The sequence below is a fragment of the Carassius gibelio genome, chromosome B7 (assembly GCF_023724105.1).
Source record: "Carassius gibelio isolate Cgi1373 ecotype wild population from Czech Republic chromosome B7, carGib1.2-hapl.c, whole genome shotgun sequence".
Lineage (NCBI taxonomy): Eukaryota > Metazoa > Chordata > Actinopteri > Cypriniformes > Cyprinidae > Carassius > Carassius gibelio.
In genome coordinates, this window is record NC_068402.1 from 42064186 (window position 1) to 42085936 (window position 21751).

Sequence of the window (21751 nt, forward strand, 5' to 3'; positions counted from 1 at the left end):
GATTGGGCTTGTGTAAATGTAAAAAATAAAAGAAATAACTTGTGCAATGTGGAATGAAAGCAAGATTGGTTGACCAAGTTAATAGACAATTGGATTCAAAAGCCATATGCATTTTACAATAGGAAGGGAACTAGTTGCTTAAAGAATTAAATTTAATTATTTTATTTACAGTAATAGGAATTATATTATGTTGGTTAGGAAACATTAATTCACAAATACTAGATTATTCTGAATCATCTATGCAAATTTAGAAGAAAAATGATGATTGAAGTCCTTATTTTACCATATGCATGTCATGCTGTTATAAAAGGAAGGTTTATTTTATTTTATTGCAGTATATGTAGATAATAAAGGTAGCTGGTTTCTGCATTTTGCAAAGAAGAAAAAAAATGCTTGCTATTTTCCTGCAATGAAGAACTTGCTTTACTAACATAGAATAAGAGAACTGCTGTTTTCAACCAGATGATTTTGTTTTTATTAAGGGACCACTGAAAGAAGAGGTTGAAAAGGGAAAATTAGAAAAAGAGCTGACTGCTCAGAAACAATTTGGTCAGAAGTTACATAGGTACATTTGATTAATGCAGTCTCTGAGTGTTCAAATTTCAGATGACTTCCGGAACAGTGCTTTGACAAAGGGGAGCAATGAAATGGAGTCTGTCGAGAAATGGCAATGCAGCAAACACAGATGCAGAGAGAAGAAGAGGGAGGGGCTGATGGATGTTCCCCTCCCCTCCTGAAAGTGAAGACCACACTTCAGCAAGGAGAAAGACTGAATTAAAGCAGGACAAGGTGAATCTTTCACTGGAGACTTTTCCTGAGGGTGAAAAGAACATTATGAAATGCAAAACTCTGGCAGAAAGCAACCAGAAGCCAGACTGAGAAGAAGCAGAGAAACAACGGAGACCGTACACCACAACATCAGGTCTTTGAGTGCCATCACAGACTGACAACCCAGTACAACAGCCCAGGCTGATGATCTGACCAGAAGGACTTCCATCCCTTCAGTGCACAGGTGCTGCATATTCAATGAACACATAGAGACTGCTTCAAATGTTAATTATTTTATTTAATTATTTTATTTACTATGTTTTAATCTTGATTATTCACTGGTCTCACAGCACTTCCTTAAATTCTGTGTTTTAACTAACTCTCTCAATCTGCTTTTCAATAGGTACCAATCCAGCCTCATGTCTTAAAGAAAAATTTATTTTGACAGACAGAAGTGAGTACTTGACTCACCAATCAGATAAACATGGAGCTGGATTTGGCATAGTAAGACTGTTTCATTAAACAACTGGGGGAAAGTGCATAACTGAATACTTGACAACAATGCTGAGCTCTTTGGGAAAGAAGAGAATAAATAAATAAATAAATAAAGGGTATCTTGATGAACAATAGAAAAAATATATATGGTTGAAAAAATAGAAATATTGGTCACTCCATTTTGTTTAAAGGTAATTTTCTAAGGTAAAACTGAATAAAATAATATTGAATAAAAAAAATATTCCAAAGATCCAAAATCATGTAATCACATATACTGTAATCACTGGGGATAACCAGATGGAAATGTTGATGGCCATGGATCCAAGATTTACAGAGATCTCCAATCCTCTTCTCAGAGTCACTCATGAGCAATAACAAAAAAGTATTTGACTAAACTTTAAATTAGACAAACACATGACATTTGAGAAATGATAATTGGCTCTCTCAAATGCCCAATGCCTAGGCCTAATATTCTAAACAAATTCCTCTATGAGATTTTGAAAAAAGGAAGGAAAGAAAGAAAGAAAAGTTTTTGGCAAAAGAGACACTGAGGCAATTCAATCAATTTGCCCAAACAGCTGTGTACAAATTTGAATGTGGGCCCACAGGGCAAACTTATGCCCAGTAAAATAATGACCATGGATGTATTTGGTTAAGTTTCCTGGTCAGTACCAAGGTCTTTGTTGTGGCAGAAAGCAGTGCCACACATGCGCAGCGTATAACATGGGAAGGCAGAGAAAAGCAAGCTTGCTCTGTCCACCCCACCTCTAACTTTCTTTTCAGCATATCATGATGGAGCTGATTGTGTCAAAATGATGAAATATTGTCTTTCTGACTGTTAAAATAAATACAGTGGGTTGAGTGTTTTCCAGGGCAAAAGACCTATGCTACTGAGCAAGATAGGAAAATATCCAGTGATATAGTGGAACTCAGTTTACAAAATAAAAAGATAACTAAATAAGCAAATTGTTGAGAATAAAATTGAAAGGAATTAAAAAATAGTAAAGACAGCACTGGAATTGTGAAAACTCAAAAAGGGGCCAAGACTGCCCTCAACCCACAGGTCACACCAAGAAGGACGACTGGCAAGATGAACAAATTACCATGCTTGATAACACTAACAAAAAATTCTTAAGTTTTCCATTTACAGGTGACAGCAGTTCCAGTAAGGCCAAGGAATGCTTCGCTCCATCAAAGAGAACCAGTGAGGGTGCAATTATGAGCTCAAGGAAGAGCCTTGCATTAATCAGCAAAACGGTTACAGAGTGACACCATCTCTAACCTTAAAATACACCAACCAGCATCAACAACTCCACACAGCATGAAGTGAGGGATGAAGGGCGTGCTAGTAACGACCCACCCTTGCCAACGAGGGAAAGACCATTGCAACGACTCGCAAAGAGTCTCCCTGGTGAAGATGGAATGAGACGTGATGGGACTGCTACTGAGATCAAAATACTTGGGAGCAGATATGAGCCAACAAATAGAAAAGAAAAGGTGGAAAGAGAATGTTAAGTAATGGTAGATGAAGAATTTGAAGGTTACGAGAAGGGAAATATAGATGTAGGAAGATTTGAAGGGAAAATAGAGCAATTGGATGCAACAAATAGAATGAAAGGAGCAAAATAGAATGAAATGAGCAAAATAGAAAATTGAAGAAGGAAAAGTATGTGTTATGTTTTGGGGAGAATGCTGTATTTTTAGAAGGGAGCATTTAATGAAGAACTGATCAAATTGAAAAGGCTAAGAATGGTAGATAAAGAAAATGTTGGAAAAGATAATAAAATGTAAGACTGGTTCGATTTACAGTTAGGAGCATGGGGAGCATAGTTTATAACTAAATAGGGAAAGTTTTTAGGAATTGCATTAATGACAGGAGATTTACTATTTTAATGTATACTTCCTATATTGAGGTTACTAGTCAAAGCCACATTTAAGCAAATTAAATTCAAAGATATCAAAATAATGGGAAATTGATACATAAGGTATCTAAGCTGAAGATCAACTCTTATAATCTTGTGATATTCAATGTGTGATGTGATTTGTATTTGTATGTGTATGTATTTTTATGCCTTTTATACAAAACTGTGATAACCAGGCAAATGCTGAACCATTTGCACATTCATGCTTTTAACAATGTTTACTATTAAAGAGGGGTTAGGGAGACTGGATCTTTTACTCACTCCTTGTCAAATTAGGAGAGAGATGTTTGGTCCAGTAATCCCTCAGAGTGGAATTTCATAATCTAGTCACTGGTGATAATACAATGTGACTTATTTAGTCACTAGGTAGTGTAACTAATATGACTGGATTATGGAGTAGCACTCTGGATAAGAATAATCAAATGTGAGACTTATTAAGTCTCAAAGGGGAGAATATGTGGAAGATTTTTATTAGTAAAATTTTAATCAATCAAGAATAATCAATGTGAATCTAGCCATTTTTGTTGCTAGCTGTTTTTCCATTATAATCCTATAGGTAATGGAGATACGATATGCTTACGTGCTGGAATGTTCAGAACTGATGAAAAACATATGGCCAGACAAGGGCCTTTCGTTTTACCAAAACAAGTAGGGGCCTCTCCTCTCTAGGGATGTATGAAAAGTGTAAAATACACCACAACATAAGCATTTTTGCCGTCTACAATTTAGAATAGTGTTAATTTCATCAGACGAGACAAGACGAAATATGTTCGTCAACAGCCTTTTTTTTCATGACTAAGAGGAGACAATGACAAGACTGCACCACTGTCCAAAAACGCTGACTAAGACTAAATTAACATGCATTGTTGTTGAAGAAAGACGAGACGAAAATGTTCTTAAAAACTAAGATAAAATCTCTCTTCATTTTCGCCTTCAATCGTCGCCACTTTTTCTCATCAGCTGTTAAGCCTTTAAAATATTCATAATGAGTCACAGCTTCCTGGTGTTGGTCAAGTTACAGGTCTCATACTCCTGTTGCTGCAGAACTGTGGTTGCAACACGAAACTGCTGAACACACAACACCCGAAGCGAACATGAGTGACGAGCGATGACGACATGCTAGGTCGAAGGAAGAGGCTCAATATTTGTGTGTTATAGTTTGCAGAGGTCTGTTATCAATAAATAAAATAGTGTGTGCGTAGAAAGAATTTGTCCACACGCATTACAGTTAAAAGCAGTATCAATAAAGTAAAAAAAACGTGATCAGGTTAATCATTTGTGAATGTGTCTCCTAAATAAGAAATTGAAAACCAAATACGTTTAACACTTGCATTTAAAATAAATCATTCAACAAGTGTATTTTGTCAGGTAATTATGACATTTAACCAATGTTTGGGATATGTGAACACTTTTTTTTTTTACTGAAATGTTTATCAGTAATAATCTCAGTAATAATGTGTTATTTAAAAAAGACAAAAAAAATTTGACTAAAACTAGACTAAATATAGACTAAAAAAAGACTTTTAGTCGACTAAAACTTGACTAACAAAAAAAGATATGTGAATGACTAAACATGACTAAAACTAACAAGGACATTTGGCACAAGAATAAGACTGAATTAAAAATAGGTGACAAAATTAACACTAATTTAGAATGCCTGGAATTTTTGAGTTTTAATCACTGAACAGACTTATAAATCCCGTGGGTGAACTCTGTGTGTTTTGGGGATATACTTGTTAATGTCAGATAGCACATCATTACAACAACACTTACCATTTCATCGCAGACGATGCTGTATTGCACACTCAGACTAGATTTGAGTGGGAAATGAATCATTCACGGTTGTGCGCGCACTTGTTTGCACATGAGCAAAGGTGTTTCACTTTCATGGGAACTTCGAACTGCATCCTCTAGGGGGCGCCATGGGGAACACCTCGTTGTGACCCATGTCTGAAGCATACTTTGAAATAACACCAACGAACTGGCCGGCAACAGCCTCTGACATCACTACCAGCGTGAGTATAAATCAGCGCCAGGAGAGCACTTAATTCTCTTCTTCGTCTTCATTGACTGTTTTGTTTGAAGTGTGCATCTGAGAAAACGACCATGGTAAGAGTGATCTTTTTCTGTTTATCATGGCATCGACTAGCAAGGGGTTTAGACAATGTGTACATCCGTGTCGGCATTATTTGACACCTGATGACACACAAAGTCTTTGCGTCTCTTGTTTGGGTAGAGCACGCACGCGGTGTCCAGGAGAGTGAGATCGTGGGGATCGCAGGTGGATCTCGCTAAGGAGTTTTCCCTTTCGTGGCAGAAGAGAGTGAATTTCAGGAGGAAGATGTGTTGTCATTAACCCTTTCTGATACTGAAGTTAGTGCTCTGCTGGGTTCTGCCCAGGAAGAGCAGGATATGTCTGAGGGTGGCGAAGAAGCTGAGCCTTCTCAATCCTCCTGCCCTGCGTATGTGGAGCTGTTAGAGGTTATGGATCACGCTACAGCAAAGTTGGATTTGCCATGGAAGCATGCCAGCAAAGTGACGCCGGGAGGTCGCCTAGACCAGCATTATTTGTTTGATCATAGCCCTCCTGCCCAGGTGAGCCTTTCATTCTTGCCTGATTTACATGCAGAACTCAAAAAAGAATGGAAGAGGCCGTTTTCTTCTCGCATCCATTGGTTTCAGCATACGAGTTATGCCAACATCGAGGCGATGCGCGAAAATGGCTATGAGAAAATGCCCCCTGTAGAAGAGATGCTGGCTAGCTATCCCTCTGTGGGGGAAACATCCTCTCTTAAATCTCCCTCTTTGCTATCTAAGCCCCTCCAGGATACATCCCACTTAAATGGCAGATACGCAGCAGCAGGTCAGGCTGTGACTTCGTTGCACATGGTGGCAGTGCTTCTTCAGGCTTATCAGGCTGATCTGCTGAAGGACCTGGATAAAGGCGCAAGGGCTTTTCAGCTGACCAGGTAGCCGAGCTTCGTCGCACCACAGACCTCTCTCTCCATGCTACCAAGTAGGCCGCCTCCGCCATGGGTAGGTCTATGGCGGCCATGGTGGTAATGGAGAGACATCTGTGGGTGAACCTGGCAGACATCGGGAGGAAAGAAAGAGGCTTTATTCTCGATGCTCCGGTCTCGTCTTCCGAACTTTTCGGTACCTCCGTCAAGACGGTGGTCAAGAAGTTCAGGGGGCAAGGGCACAGTCAGCTTCCTTTAAATTCTTCATTCCACGAAGGTCCAGGTCCAAGCCCGAACATCATAGGGGTCCTGGCCCGTCTCAATCTGAGGATAAAAGACGGGTGTGGAAAGCTAGTGTCATGGCTCGTGCTCCTCCCCCGCCTACGGGCAGGGGTTAGAGGAATTGTGGGTCAAGAGGAGATAAGCAGGACCTGAGGGATGTAATACCTAGGTAGCTACTCATTCCCTTTGGGGGTTTTTAACTTCTGATTTTATCCCCCTCCTCCTAATTCCCCTGTAACCACCAGCTCTCCACCTGATCGAGGTTAGGGGGAAAATTCTCGCATATCAGTCTCCTATGCTGGACCTATTATGTTTTTGGCTGGTTCTATGTTCATAGCAACCACTTTACTGATAGTCTGGACTAATAGGAGGTGCCCCTTGAGCAGTGCTCCAGTGCAGGAGGGTGGGTGAGTATGTAACCCTTTCTGTACATACTTATGTGTATTAAATTGCTAGTGGTTATGTGTCTACTAACAAACTCTGCATTTTCTTTACAGTGCTCAGTTATGGTGTTTACACCGGCCGTCCAGCCTGTGCTCTGGTATTAGGCGAATGAGATCACAGGCTTCTGTGGAAGCCTCACTGATCATCAGTACTGGCACAGCACTGCAGGGAATCTCATGGATGGTGGCCAGGTCACCCTGAGGGTTGACGGAAGTTACGGATGGCAAAATCTGAGCTTGCCTCTCCCGTGCGTTTCAGCGCCTCTGCGATGCTTAGGAACCTTTAAGTAAACATGCTACGCTCTGTGTACTTTGTAAAATCCATGTTAAGTGATAAGTGTGCACGCAAGAATCTGCGCACTTTTCTGAAATCCTGTACGGTAAGGGTTACGTGCTCAGCTTCGTTCCCTTTTCGAGATTGTTAGACTTTGGTTCCTTGGGCACCATTCAGCAAGAGTGTATTTGTTTATACACTTCAAGCATCACTTCCCTCAACGTGAGGGGCTATCTGGGCGACTCTCGTGGTAGTTTAGCAGCGCTCCCCTTTTCCAGAAAGGGTCGCCTATGAGTGCACTACTGTCTTATGCTTCTTCCCCAGCCACCGAGCAGGAGAGAAGCGATCTTTTTGAGGGAACCCGCCTGGTTGTGTTTCGGGGGACAAGTGGAGGTCGCTGAGGAGGGAGTGGTCAAGAGGAGGCTCAGCATCGCTCTCCACCATGTCCCCCCTTCGACCCGGGCTCATGTGGGACGGATCAGAGCCACCGTCTCACCATGGCGGACAGAGAAGGGAGAAGAAGCGCACGTCCGCCGAGCCAGCGCCACTGCCCATGATGGCCGCAAGCCCAGCGCCACGAGGCAAGATGGACGCCAGCCCAGCGCCACAGCACAAGGTGGTCGCCAGCCCCATGCCACAAAGCAAGACGGCCGCCAACCCAGCGCCACTGCCCAGGATGGCCACTGAGACATTCTTGGATTATTTCTCCATTCTGAACAAGATCCTAGAGATTCCCAGGAGTGTTCACGTCACGTCTGCTGATCCAGAGACTGTTCGTATCACATCTGCTGAGCCAGCGCCACAGCCCAAGATGGCCGCCAGCCCAGCGCCATGGCACAAGATGGCTGCTAGCCACAGCTGACCCTCCAGAGTTGAGTCAGTTTTCGGTTGTCACTCCAGAGTCGAGTCAGGTTCCAGTTGTCCCTCCAGAGTCGAGTCAGGTTCCAGTTGATCCTCCAGAGTCGAGTCAGGTTCCAGCTGACCCTCCAGAGTCAAGTCAGGTTCTGGTTGAGCCTCCTGAGTCGAGTCAGGTTCCCGTGGACCCTCCAGAGTCGAGTCAGGTCCCCGTTGACCTTCCAGAGTTGAGTCAGGTTCTGGTTGACCCTCCAGAGTTGAGTCAGGTGCTCGTGGACCCTCCAGAGTCAGGGTTAGTCACCGTTGACCTTCCAGAGTCAGGGCTAGTCACCGTTGACCTTCCAGAGTCAGGGTTAGTCACCGTTGACCTTCCAGAGACAGGGCTAGTTACCTTTGACCTTCCAGAGTCAGGGCTAGTCACCGTTGACCTTCCAGAGTCAGGGCTAGTCACCGTTGACCTTCCAGAATCAGGGCTAGTCACACGTTGACCTTCCAGATTCAGGGCTAGTCACCGTCGACCTTCCAGAGACAGGGCTAGTTACCGTTGACCTTCCAGAGTCAGGGCTAGTCACTGTTGACCTTTCAGAGTCAGGACTAGTCACCATTGACCTTCCAGAGTCAGGGCTAGTCACCGTTGACCTTCCAGAGTCAGGGCTAGTCACCCTGGACCCTCCAGAGTCAAGTCAAGCCACTGGTGATCTTCAAGGACAGGGTCAAGTCACTGGTGATCTTCAGGGACAGAGTCAAGTCACCGGTGATCTTCAAGGAAAGAGTCAAGTCACCGGTGATCTTCAAGGACAGAGTCAAGTCACTGGGGTTCTTCGTGGGACCAAGTCACCATTGGTCTTCATGAACAAAGACAAGTCACCATTGATGTTCATGAACAAATGCAAGGTACCAATGGTCTTCATGAACAAATGCAAGTCACCAATGATTTCCATGAATAAATGCAAGTCGCCAATGATCTTAATGAGCAGAGTCAGGCCACAAATGATCTTCAGGAGCACAGTCAAGTCAGCATTGATCTTCTGGAATACAGTCTAAACACCATGGGATTACCAGAGCCTCTCCATGTCTCTGCTGAACTACTGGAGCCTCTCCTCATCTCGGCTGGATTACCAGAGTCTCTCCACGCCTCTGTGGAACTTCCAGAGCCTCGTCACGTCTCGGCTGATCTACCAGAGTCTTTCCACGCCTCTGCGGAACTTCCAGAGCCTCGTCACATCTCAGTTGAACTCTCTAAGCGCCCGACTGATCCTGTCGTGGCCACGGAGGCTACCCTTAACTTGTTCATGTTCTTTGTTTCAGACTTGCCCAACCAAACTTGCTCTCCTGCCAGTCCGATCCCACTGTGGTGCTCTTCTGCTCCCGCTCTGGGGGGTTCTGGTCTCGACCACACGGATGTGGTGGTCTTCTGCTCTGCCCTGGGGGCTTCCGTCCCGACCACAGTGTTGTGGTGGTCTTCTGCTTTGCTTTGGGGTCCTGCCCGGTCGGCGCTGTCCTGGGTTCCTGAACGCCCTAACCCACCCTGATCTCCTGTTGTGTTGTTGTTGTTGTTTTTTGGTTGTTTGTTCACTTCCTGTCCCTGTTCCCTTCTGTGATCCTGGCCCTCTGTCCCTCCCCCTGATCCTCCGCAGGTCCACCTCCCTCCTGTTCTCCCTGTTTTGTGTTGCACTTCTGGTCTCTGTTCCCCGCCTTATATCAGAATCAGAATCAGAATGAGAATGAGCTTTATTGCCAGGTATGTTTACACATACGAGGAATTTGTTTTCGTGACAGAAGCTCCACAGTACAACAGAATGACAGCGACAGAACATAAAACACATAATAAAAGAATAAAAAATACAAATAAGTAGATAGTGAATGACAATATACAAACTGACAATTGTAGGCAGGTATATTACAAAATGCAGTTATGTATGTACATGTGTATTATGTGCAAAATTTAAGTGTATACTAAGTATGTGTGTTAGATAAATAAAGTGTATGTGTATATAAATATAAAGTGTAGTGTGTTCGCCGTTATTATCAGCTGTTCATAAGATGGATTGCCTGGGGGAAGAAACTGGTCCTGTGTCTGGTCGTTCTAGTGCTCAGTGCTCTGTAGCGTCGACCAGATGGCAACAGTTCAAAGAGGGAGTGTGCTGGATGTGAGGGGTCCAGAGTGATTTTGACAGCCCTTTTTCTCACTCTGGATAAGTACAGTTCTTGAATAGAAGGGAGGGTTGTACCAATGATTCGCTTAGCAGTCCGGACTACCCTCTGTAGTCTTCTGAGGTCAGATTTAGAAGCTGAGCTGACCCAGACAGTTACTGAAGTACAGAGGATGGATTCAATGATGGTGGAGTAGAACTGTTTCAGCAGCTCCTGTGGCAGGTTAAACTTCCTCAGCTGGCGAAGGAAGTACAACCTCTGCTGGGCCTTTTTCACAATGGAGTCAATGTGAATGTCCCACTTCAGGTCCTGAGAGATAGTGGTGCCCAGGAACCTGAATGACTCCACTGCAGTCACAGTGCTGTTCATGATGGTGAGTGGGGGGAGTGCAGGGGGGTTTCTCCTGAAGTCCATAATCATCTCCACTGTTTTGAGTGTGTTAAGCTCCATGTTGTTGAGAGTGCACCAGACAGCCAGCTCTTTTACCTCCTGTCTGTAAGCAGACTCGTCACCGTCCTGAATGAGGCCGATGAGTGTGGTGTCATCTGCAAACTTCAGGAGCTTGACAGAGGGGTCCTTAGATGTTCAATCATTAGTGTACAGGGAGAAGAGCAGTGGGGAGAGAACACAGCCCTGGGGAGCTCCGGTGCTGATTGTACGGGTGCTGGATGTGTATTTTCCCAACCTCACTAGCTGCTGCCTGTCTGTCAGGAAGCTGTTGATCCACTGACAGATGGAGGTGGGCACGAAGAGCTGATTTAGTTTGGGCAGGAGGAGGTTTGGGATGATCGTGTTGAAGGCAGAGCTGAAAACCGCAAACAGGATCCTCACATAAATCCCCGGTCTGTCTAGGTGTTGCAGAACATAATGCAGTCCGATGTTTACTGCATCATCCACAGACCTGTTTGCTCTGTAGGCAAACTGAAGAGGATCCAGCAAGGGCCAAGGATGTCCTTCAGGTGGGCCAGCACCAGTTTTTCAAATGACTTCATGACTACAGACGTTAGAGCCACAGGCCTGTAGTCATTTAGTCCTGTAATTTTGGTTTTCTTAGGGACGGGGATGATGGTGGAGCGTTTGAAGCATGAAGGGACTTCGCACAGCTCCAGCGATCTGTTGAAGATCTGTGTGACGATGGGGGCCAGCTCGTCAGCACAGGATTTTAGACAGGCTGGTGTAACACAATCTGGGCCCGGTGCTTTTTTCCTTTTCTTCTTCCGGAAGACCTGGCGCACCGCATCCTCGCTGATCTGAATTGCAGGTGTGGGGGAGAGGGGGGATGCAGGAGGTGAGAATGGTGAGAGTGCTTGATTGGAGAGGTGTTCAGGATGGGTTGCAGGAGCTGTTAATGGTGTGAATGTTTGTTTGGAGGGGCATTCAGGGCTGGATGCAGGAGTTGTGAATGGTGTGAATGGTTGTGTGGGGAGGCGTTCAGGGCAGGTGATGGGTGTTCTTTCAAACCTGCAGTAAAACTCGTTCAGATCGTCTGCCAGTCATTGATTCTCCACAGTGATGGAGGGTGGTGTCTTGTAATTGGTGATCTTCTTTAGACTTTTCCACACTGATGCTGAGTCGTTGGAAGTGAACTGAGTCCTTATTTTTTCAGAATAGTTCCTCTTTGCCACTTTGATCTCTTTTTCCAGTGTGTATTTAGCCTGTTTATACAAGACATTGTCCCCCTTCACGTAAGCATCTTCTTTGGCCTGACGGAGCTGTCTGAGTTTTGCAGTGAACCACGGTTTGTCATTATTGTAAATTAGTTGAGTCTTTGTAGGAATACACATATCCTCACAGAAACTGATATATGATGTTACGGTCTCTGTGAGTTCATCCAGATCGGTGGCAGCAGCTTCAAAAACACTCCTGCTCTGCTTCATTAGTCCATCTTTTATCAGTCCTTGATACAGGTTTAGCTGATTTTAGTTTTTGCCTTTAGGACGGTATAAGATGAACCAGAAGGTGATCAGAACGTCCCAAAGCTGCTCGTGGAACAGAGTGAAATGCATCCTTTATTGTGGTGTAACAGTGATCCAATATATTACTGTCTCTTGTGGGACATGTAACATGCTGTCTGTATTTTGGCAGTTCACGGGAGAGATTGTCTTTATTAAAGTCCCCGAGAATTATTAAAACAGAGTCCGGGTGTTGTTGTTCTGTGTCTGTGATCTGATCAGCGAGTTTCTGTAAAGCTGAGCTCACATGCGCTTGTGGAGGGATGTAAACACTGACCAGAATGAACGAGTGAAACTCCCGCGGCGAATAGAACGGCTTGCAGTTAATGAAGAGTGTTTCAAGATTTGAGCAGCACGTCTTCGTTAACACAGTTACATCTGTACACCACCGTTCATTGATGTAAAAGCATGTCCCGCCGCCGCGCGATTTCCCCGTTGATTCTGCGTCGCGATCCGCTCTAAACAGCTGAAAGTCCGGCAGATGGAGCACGCTGTCCGGTATGGTGTCATTCAGCCAGGTTTCCGTGAAACACAGAGCAGCAGAGTGTGTGAAATCCTTATTTGTCCGAGCAAGCAGAAGGAGTTCGTCCGTTTTGTTGGGTAGAGAGCGGAGATTTGCGAGATGGATGTTAGGCAACGGCGTTCGAAATCCGCGCTTCCTGAGTCTGACGAGCGCTCCCGCTCGCTTCCCCCGTCTGCGCGTCCTGAAGCGTTTGATCAGCGCCGCTGCTCCTCCGATAACAACGTTCACTAAAACGTCTGAATAATTGAAATCCGGAAAAACATCTTGTGGTGCGTTCTGCCGAATGTTCAGCAGTTCATCCCTGGTGAAACTGATGGCAGGAATATAACTAAAGACAGGACAAACTAACAAAAGCACAAAAACATATGCGGAGCACGTCACGGAGGCAGCCATCCTGTATCGGCGCCACACAGAAGTATGTTCCTCTTGTCCATATGTTCCTCTTGTCTCTGGTTTCCCCATATTTTTTTTTTACCTGTCCCTCCCCCTGAGCCTCCACCTCTCCACCTCCCTCCTGGTCTTGTTTTGTCAGTCATATCTAGGAGCGTCTGGTAGCCGCTCCGTAGTGAGGGGGTATTGTCACAGTGTCTGGTTTGTGTTCCCTGGGTAACCATCACCATGGCGGACAGAGAAGGGAGAAGAAGCGCAAGTCTGCCGAGCCAGTGCCACTGCCCATGATGGCCGCAAGCCCAGCGCCACGAGGCAAGATGCACAAGGTGGTCGCCAGCCCCATGCCACGAGGCAAGACGGCCGCCAGCCCAGCGCCACTGCCCAAGATGGCCGCTGAGACATTCTTGGATTATTTCTCCATTCTGAACAAGATCCTAGAGATTCCCAGGAGTGTTCACGTCACGTCTGCTGATCCAGAGACTGTTCATATCACGTCTGCTGTGCCAGCGCCAAAGGCCAAGATGGCCGCTAGCCCAGCGCCATGGCACAAGATGGCTGCCAGCCACAGCTGACCCTCCAGAGTTGAGTCAGTTTCCGGTTGTCACTCCAGAGTCGAGTCAGGTTCCAGTTGATCCTCCAGAGTCGAGTCAGGTTCCAGTTGATCCTCCAGAGTCGAGTCAGGTTCCAGTTGACCCTCCAGAGTCGAGTCAGGTTCCGGTTGAGCCTCCAGAGTCGAGTCTGGTTCCCGTGGACCCTCCAGAGTCGAGTCAGGTCCCCGTTGACCTTCCAGAGTCGAGTCAGGTACTGGTTGACCCTCCAGAGTTGAGTCAGGTGCTCATGGACCCTCCAGAGTCAGGGTTAGTCACTGTTGACCTTCCAGAGTCAGGGCTAGTCACCATTGACCTTCCAGAGTCAGGGTTAGTCACTGTTGACCTTCCAGAGTCAGGGCTAGTCACCCTGGACCCTCCAGAGTCAAGTCAAGCCACTGGTGATCTTCAAGGACAGATTCAAGTCACTGGTGATCTTCAGGGACAGAGTCAAGTCACCGGTGATCTTCAAGGACAGAGTCAAGTCACCGATGATCTTCAAGGACAGAGTCAAGTCACTGGGGTTCTTCGTGGGATCAAGTCAGCATTGGTCTTCATGAACAAAGACAAGTCACCATTGATCTTCATGAACAAATGCAAGGCAACAATGATCTTCATGAACAAATGCAAGTCACCAATGATCTCCATGAACAAATGCAAGTCACCAATGATCTTAATGAGCAGAGTCACCCTGACCACAGGGTTGTGGTGGTCTTCTGCTTTGCCTTGGGGTCCTGCCCGGTCGGCGCTGTCCTGGGTACCTGAACGCCCTGACCCACCCTGATCTCCTGTTGTGTTGTTGTTTTTTGGTTGTTTGTTCACTTCCTGTCCCTGTTCCCTTCTGTGAGCCTGGCCCTCTGTCCCTCCCCCTGATCCTCCGCCGGTCCACCTCCTTCCTGTTCTCCCTGTTTTGTGTTGCACTTCTGGTCTCTTTTCCCCGCCTTATATGTTCCTCTTGTCTCTGGTTTCCCCATATTTTTTTTTTTACCTGTCCCTCCCCCTGAGCCTCCACCTGTCCACCTCCCTCGTGGTCTTGTTTTGTCAGTCATATCTTGGAGCGTCTGGTAGCCGCTCCATAGTGTGGGGGTATTGTCACAGTGTCTGGTTTGTGTTCCCTGGGTAACCACTACATGTCCTCCTTCCCCACGGTGTCTGTCACTTCCTTAACCACATTTGCCACAATCTCTGTCTTCGCATTGCACTCAGCTTTTACTAATCATTAATCACTGCACTCAGTCTATTCCCCATTAGCGTTTGTCATCTCCCTGTGTTTTTATACCTTGTCTCTCATAGTATGTGAGTAGTCTTATCATATCCTTAGTCTCAAGTCTTGATGATTTATGACCCTGATTTATGGCCTGATTTATGTATGTACAGTCAGTGTAGACTGACAGGTAGTCAGAAGTGTACATGGTCAGTTTGGATTGATTTATGACTATATGGCCTGTCAGTCAAAGCGGTTGCCATGTCACTGGGTCCTGTCACCCTTGATTGACATGGCAGAGGTGTGTGTAAATCAAAAGTTCAAACATGTCTCAGATTTGACTTGTGTTGTGTTTATTACTGGATATATGATGGTAGTGTCTGTAACCAGAGCTGTGGGGGGTTTCTGTGAAGTTCCTTCCTGGCCAGTTTCCCACTTGCAGTGGGGAGGTGTTTGGGTTCTTCCTGGGAAAAAAAAAATGGCTGTGCAAAAGTGAGGGTTTTGACGCCTTGACAGGATCAGTGTTTGTTTGATCAATACGGTATATGTTAATACCTAGACACCAACAGTGTGGCTATGACTGGTCTACAACCACATTTGAAAAGGAGGAGGATGTCTGGTGTCTTTGGCTTTCATGTTTGTGTTTTATTTTAGGAAATGCAACAGGAAAAAGGAAGTACCGAGTTCACATCTTAGAAACATCAATGTTGTCTTTTATGTAGGGTACTAGGTTTTATGACTTCTATGACAAGTCAAAGAGTGAGAGAGACAATTATTTAAATCATCAACTATCCAAGCCACTGAAGAGATAAATAATTTAATGTTATCTGAAATTAATAAAATCAAACAGGCATTCCTTAATGTCAAGAAAATACTACCCATAATATGTCATGTGTAAAAGGAGTTGAAATCTCACGCTAATTTTAAAACCAACTTTAAACACACACACACACACACACACACACATTGGGTTTCCATGTTCTATGGGACAACCCGCAGACGTAATGGTTTTTATACTGTACAAATTGTATTTTGCATCACCAAACACCAACCTTACATATAAACCTAACCCTTAAAAAAAAAATTCATTCATTTTAAGATTTTCAAAAACACTTCATTCTGTATGATTTATAAACTTGTTTCCTCACGGGGACAAAAACAATCCCCAAGGATTTTGGATATTGCCATCATTGTTCCCCATAACATGGGGTATACCTGAACCACACACACACATACACAGTAAAACTGAGTAAACTAAATTTTAATTATGAGAAAAATCGTATTTGTTGTTTTTACTTGTTTTTGTTTTGTTTTGTTTTTGTTTTTAAGAAATGTTTTCATTTTAATATAGCCTGTACATAGAATGTGTACAGTAAATGAACAAATATACATTTAGCTTAAACTCAGTAAAATAATTACACCTACCATTTTAAACATGTTTAAAAGATTAAACACATTGTGAGTCACTAAAGCAAGGCACACTGTCTATTGTCTTAATTATGTTTTAAATAACCTGATGACCAGCATTGTTTCTTTAGATCATTTATGCACACAAGTGCTTTTTCACACGAGTAGAAAACTCTTTGGATGTGTTTGACAGAAACATAATTTCTACATCAGAAAACTTTTTTAAATGCATGACTGAACTTTTCTCATTCGACAGAAATACTATTTTCAAATTATTTACCCAGGCCTATAACACTTGGTGTAAATGTTCTTACCTAGAACAGAAAACATACGCTTTGACTATTTGACTATTTTGTAGGCATCATGTAATGTTAAATGGTTTACTAAAAAACTGTAATCACCAGCAGCTGTGATTTTCAAAATGAAAGAAATGTACGAGCTAAGGATGTTTCAACTATTATCATCATTTCCTTTTGAACCTGATAAACTGGTAATGAATTTTCTATTCAAGTGACATAGCAGTTCTCATACTATTTGTGTAAATAGCTGCGCTAAAACATTTATGACTATTTTTGCATGGCAACAGATTATGTCAAGGGTGTGTCACATCTAAGAATCACAATGTTTTGTAAATGACATTTTTTTTTACACCTCAAGATTTAGTCATATCAAGATTTTGGATGGCCGTTCACAATTTGTTTGTCGGACTGTACGTTTTTAGGTGATCTTTGTGTGGTGTCATCATAATAGGAATAAATGAAAATTAAGAAATTAAGTTACAGTTTTTCTCTTTGAGATATTTCTTTTAGTGCAACTTTGTGTCTGTCCAAAAAGTGTGATCACATGAAGCATCGACACAAAAATGAAGTCTAGCTGTTTTACACTTAAAACTATTACAACCAAAACAAATCAAGCGGTTCCACTGAAAGATGCACAAGTTTTAACATGTTAAAGTTTCCACACTCATGTGTAGATAGATTTTATCCATAACCTTTTGCGTATTTAAGCGACCAAATCACTAAGAAAGAGAGTATAGCAAGAAAACAAATGTTTACAATGCATATAAAATTCAGAATACAATTGTTAAAAATGTTTTATGTTGATTTGTAAATGATATTTTTATTAATCCATTAGATTAAATCATCTTGTTCAAATATAAGGTGAAACCATTCACATTTTGTTTGTTTGGCCATTTTTGTTTTAAGAGACCTGTAAGTTCATGCTAACTCCTGCATTGGAAAGAGAGCAGGGTGAGCACATCCTAATCATTTAAGAAAAAATATTAAACATTTGACCGAACATTTTTATTATTTTGACAAAACACAACAACATTAAAGAATGTTATCAGTTCCTATGGCCATCTTCTTTGGTTCAAATAAAGCAACATCTCTGGTGTACGCAAGCATCTACAATGTGTGTATGTGCTAAACATCTTTGTTTCTCCACTTCAGACAGATTTGTTAGATTGTTAGCTACTCTTGTAATACAAACACATTTGAGAACTACAATGTTCTCACTTTTGTAATGGTTATAGAAAAATTCAAACATAACTTTTGCATACGGATTATCTGTCAGCAAAACTGACTAAAAAAATCATTGAATTATGAAATGCAAAAGCGTGTACGGCATTTGGCAAAACAGGATTTTAGCTGTATGAGCACATAAGACAAACATTGTCAATGTGTGACTTGTAAATATATATAATTTTATTTTATTTATTTATTTTACCAGAGATAGTTGACTGATCTGTTTACATGTTGTTTTGTAGTTTTCTGATGAAGAGTTTTCTCTGATTGTGGTCAAACATACAGTGCCTGTTCATAGGAATTTACGAACAACTACAGCATAAAAATATTTCCCCTACATCCAGAGCTCTTGTTCATAAAGCTGATGACGATGTTCACGTTTTTATTTGTCGTACTCGTTTGTTTCGAAATTTCCGCTTGACATTAAAGAGTAGGCCTATGTGTACACGGTCAGAAGCATTAGCATCTACCGTGTGCTGAGATTTTTCTGCTTTGTCCACTTTTGGTGGTTTTGCTAGAGAGACTATGTCACCTTGTTGTAACGTGATTACGTTTAAGATCCATAAGATTGCACTAAACACCCTTGAATAGGTGTAGCAGAAATGAGTCGAACCAGACAAATCAAAGAGTCTATCAGAGCTGTGTGCATTGAAACGAGAGCCGAACTCCTCAGGAAGTCATAAATCAGTTCTAGTGCCACAAGAACCAAGCAAGATAACCAACCAACCAACTTGTTTCAACATTAACACCAATAGAACAATTATTGACAATTTTAATTCGAAGAAGAGATTGTCAAATGTATTGTTCGTGATTGAAATGCAACGCTGGACATCACATGTAAACCCAGGAGATCAAGTTAAATACTTGCATTGACTTCCCCCCAGCCAGCAGAACCAGACTGAAATTCCTAAGGGGGAAGGGCTTTAAACCTTTGTCTTCACAGAAAAGTCCCTTTGCCAGAGAATGGCAAAGAAACTGCTTTTTGTACATTATATATGGACCAGAATGAACTCAAAAAGACTTATAAATGAATCGTTCCATTGCTTAACTCCATATTCATTTATGTATAACCCACACATTTGACTATCATGTATAATCACTTATTGTGTATGTCTTTTGATAACTATAGGATACATAGTCATGTCTAGTATTGATATAATCAAATTTTCTTGCTTGATGTTGTCCTGACAATCATTTATTTGTAAAATATATCATAATCATGTTATAGGAATCATGTCCAAAATTAGACCCTGTGAGGCAAGAACCACATGCTTGGTAAGATAAACAAATGATTTATGACCCCAGACCCAAGACCATATCTGATTGGTCAAGGCAACATTTGAGGAGTGGCCAACAAGGAAGTTTTAAATACTTTGGACCCCATGAAATTTTGCTTTTAGTTCTAGCATTGCTTGTGCTATCAGTCATGCCTTGCTTTTAGTCTGCCATTAGACCCTAGCTGCTGCTATTAGCCATGTCGGCTTTTAGTTCTAGCATTGCTCGTGCTATCAGTCATGCCTGCTCTTAGCTTCTAGCTTGTAGCTTTGCTACCTAGCTTTAGCTTGTAGCATATAGCCATGCGGTTAGTCATCATTGTTCTTTGAGCGCGGTTCCTGCGTGCTTCGGCCTGCCTGCTGCTACTATGCCACGATGAGAAGGAACACAACCTAGTCTCGTCAAACTTTATTTCTTTTCTTTTCTGTTTGAGAGTTTCGTGTTCTGAGTTAAGTTTTGTAACGTCGACCTCGTCTGCGCGTTTGAACTCCAACCAGCCACACAACTCCAGCTTCAGCCAACGCCCAAGCACGGGCTCCCCAAGACGTCACTTCAGCCAACTGAACTTCCAGCCAATCAGCGACACCGGGATACCCCTTTCAACTGGAGTCCCTTTCACAGCAAACGAAGGCAACGTATTCCCAGATATTTGTTGTGCTGGTGTATCTAATATAATTTTAACCCCATTGAGGAACTCAATGCGAGCGCTAATTACGTGATTGATGGTTGTTCATGTCTATGCAATTTAACCTATTGCTGTTAACTTGGGATTCCATCTTTCCATTCTCTTAAACTCATCTTTCCATAACTTTCGACCTTCCTGCAACTTGTGTGAATGTGTGTGTGCGTGCGTTTATGTGTTAGATTAGTTTATATGTCTTAGATTTATCTAATAAAGCCTTATTCATATTGAAAAGAGAAGTATCTTGTGTTTTGTGCTTACAAGTTAATGTCTTAAACTGCCGATCTTGTTACTGTGCTAATTGATAGTGTTTTCACTATAGTTTGGATATTAGTATCCAGCGCAGATTTGATGTTAAACGGCTCGTTCACTGAACCGCAGGTGCGTCTCCGTGAACAGCCGTGAAACAGTGATTCTGTTCAAATTCCCTTTAAAATCTTAAATGATTCCCTTTGAGCTAAATTGACCTGTTTCCCTTACATAGGTTATAGACATACTCTTTTATACAGGAAATATGTTTGCACAACAGAAATGTGTATCAGAATAACAAATACCTAATAGTGAAATCCTCTCTTCTAAACTATTGTGAAAACTTTTAATGTTGATCCGGCCCACCAGCCGTGTATCTTTTTCATTGTTTTTAGATAAAGACTATTCTCAGAGTTTTGTCAAACAGGCAAAAACATGAACAAAATAGAGTACAAGATGATTAAATGATTGTTAAGAGAGTGTTTAAACTGAGATTGTGATGCACTTTAGAGCTTTTTCTGGTCTGCCTGTGTTACAAAGACACATAATAGCCACTACCTCAACTTGAAAATGAGTCCTGCCATTTTCTGTTCTTACTGTTAATACAAAACTTAAACTTAATACAAACCCCGTCTATTACACTTAAAGTTAGACATTAAAAGTCAAGAATGCCACAGGAACTATTTCCTTTGTCCGTTTCTCTAAACATCACACTGGTAAATAAACCAGAGATGACATGTAGAAATAATTCAGTGAAAGGGGCTATTTTAGTCCATTTTAGATGGTCTGCACCAACATATGTTTTAGATGTTTTAGATATTCATCAGACCAAAAGGTTTGATTCGGGAAACACTGGACTGGAAATGCATGTTGTCATGGCTGTCTTTATAATTGATCTACTTTTACTTTTAAAACAACACAGTGTGAAATTACGGTCTTCGACAGCACGGGCCCCTGAATTGTTGTAGTATATCTTTATTGTTTTCACAAAATATCTAAACATTTATCTATCTCAAAATATTAGTTATTACGTGTTTACAAAGTTGTCATGTCCGACGTTTACATTTTTAAGCACATCTGATGTAGTTTATTGTTTTTCAAGTTTTATGACATATATTTCACCAAACCTTGAGGCCTGAAAAGCGGGTTTAGCATCAGTCCACATTTCAGCTGTTAGCCAGAATATGCAAGTGAGCCAAGATTTCATTACTGAGATAATCTACATGATGTGAAACTAGCTCACAGTTACATTAGAGTTTTAGGTTCTAGTTTATGTTGAATAGTGTTTGTTACTGTTCCACATGTTTAACACCGCATTACTCCATTGTGAAGACATGTACATCTTTCCATAACTTTCGACCTTCCTGCAACTTGTGTGAATGTGTGTGTGCGTGCGTTTATGTGTTAGATTAGTTTATATGTCTTAGATTTATCTAATAAAGCCTTATTCATATTGAAAAGAGAAGTATCTTGTGTTTTGTGCTTACAAGTTAATGTCTTAAACTGCCGATCTTGTTACTGTGCTAATTGATAGTGTTTTCACTATAGTTTGGATATTAGTATCCAGCGCAGATTTGATGTTAAACGGCTCGTTCACTGAACCGCAGGTGCGTCTCCGTGAACAGCCGTGAAACAGTGATTCTGTTCAAATTCCCTTTAAAATCTTAAATGATTCCCTTTGAGCTAAATTGACCTGTTTCCCTTACATAGGTTATAGACATACTCTTTTATACAGGAAATATGTTTGCACAACAGAAATGTGTATCAGAATAACAAATACCTAATAGTGAAATCCTCTCTTCT

At 42.3% G+C, this 21751-nt stretch overlaps 1 long non-coding RNA gene across 1 annotated transcript in view; it reads left to right on the top strand.

Annotated features, from left to right (window-relative positions):
• The first annotated feature begins 2544 nt into the window (after positions 1 to 2544).
• The window catches only part of LOC127962416 (uncharacterized), a 48886-nt gene continuing 29679 nt past the window's right edge, over positions 2545 to 21751 (top strand). The window contains exons 1-2 of the long non-coding RNA XR_008154581.1: positions 2545 to 2760; positions 2812 to 3059. This is a non-coding gene — a long non-coding RNA (uncharacterized LOC127962416). The remainder of the gene's footprint in view (positions 2761 to 2811; positions 3060 to 21751) is intronic.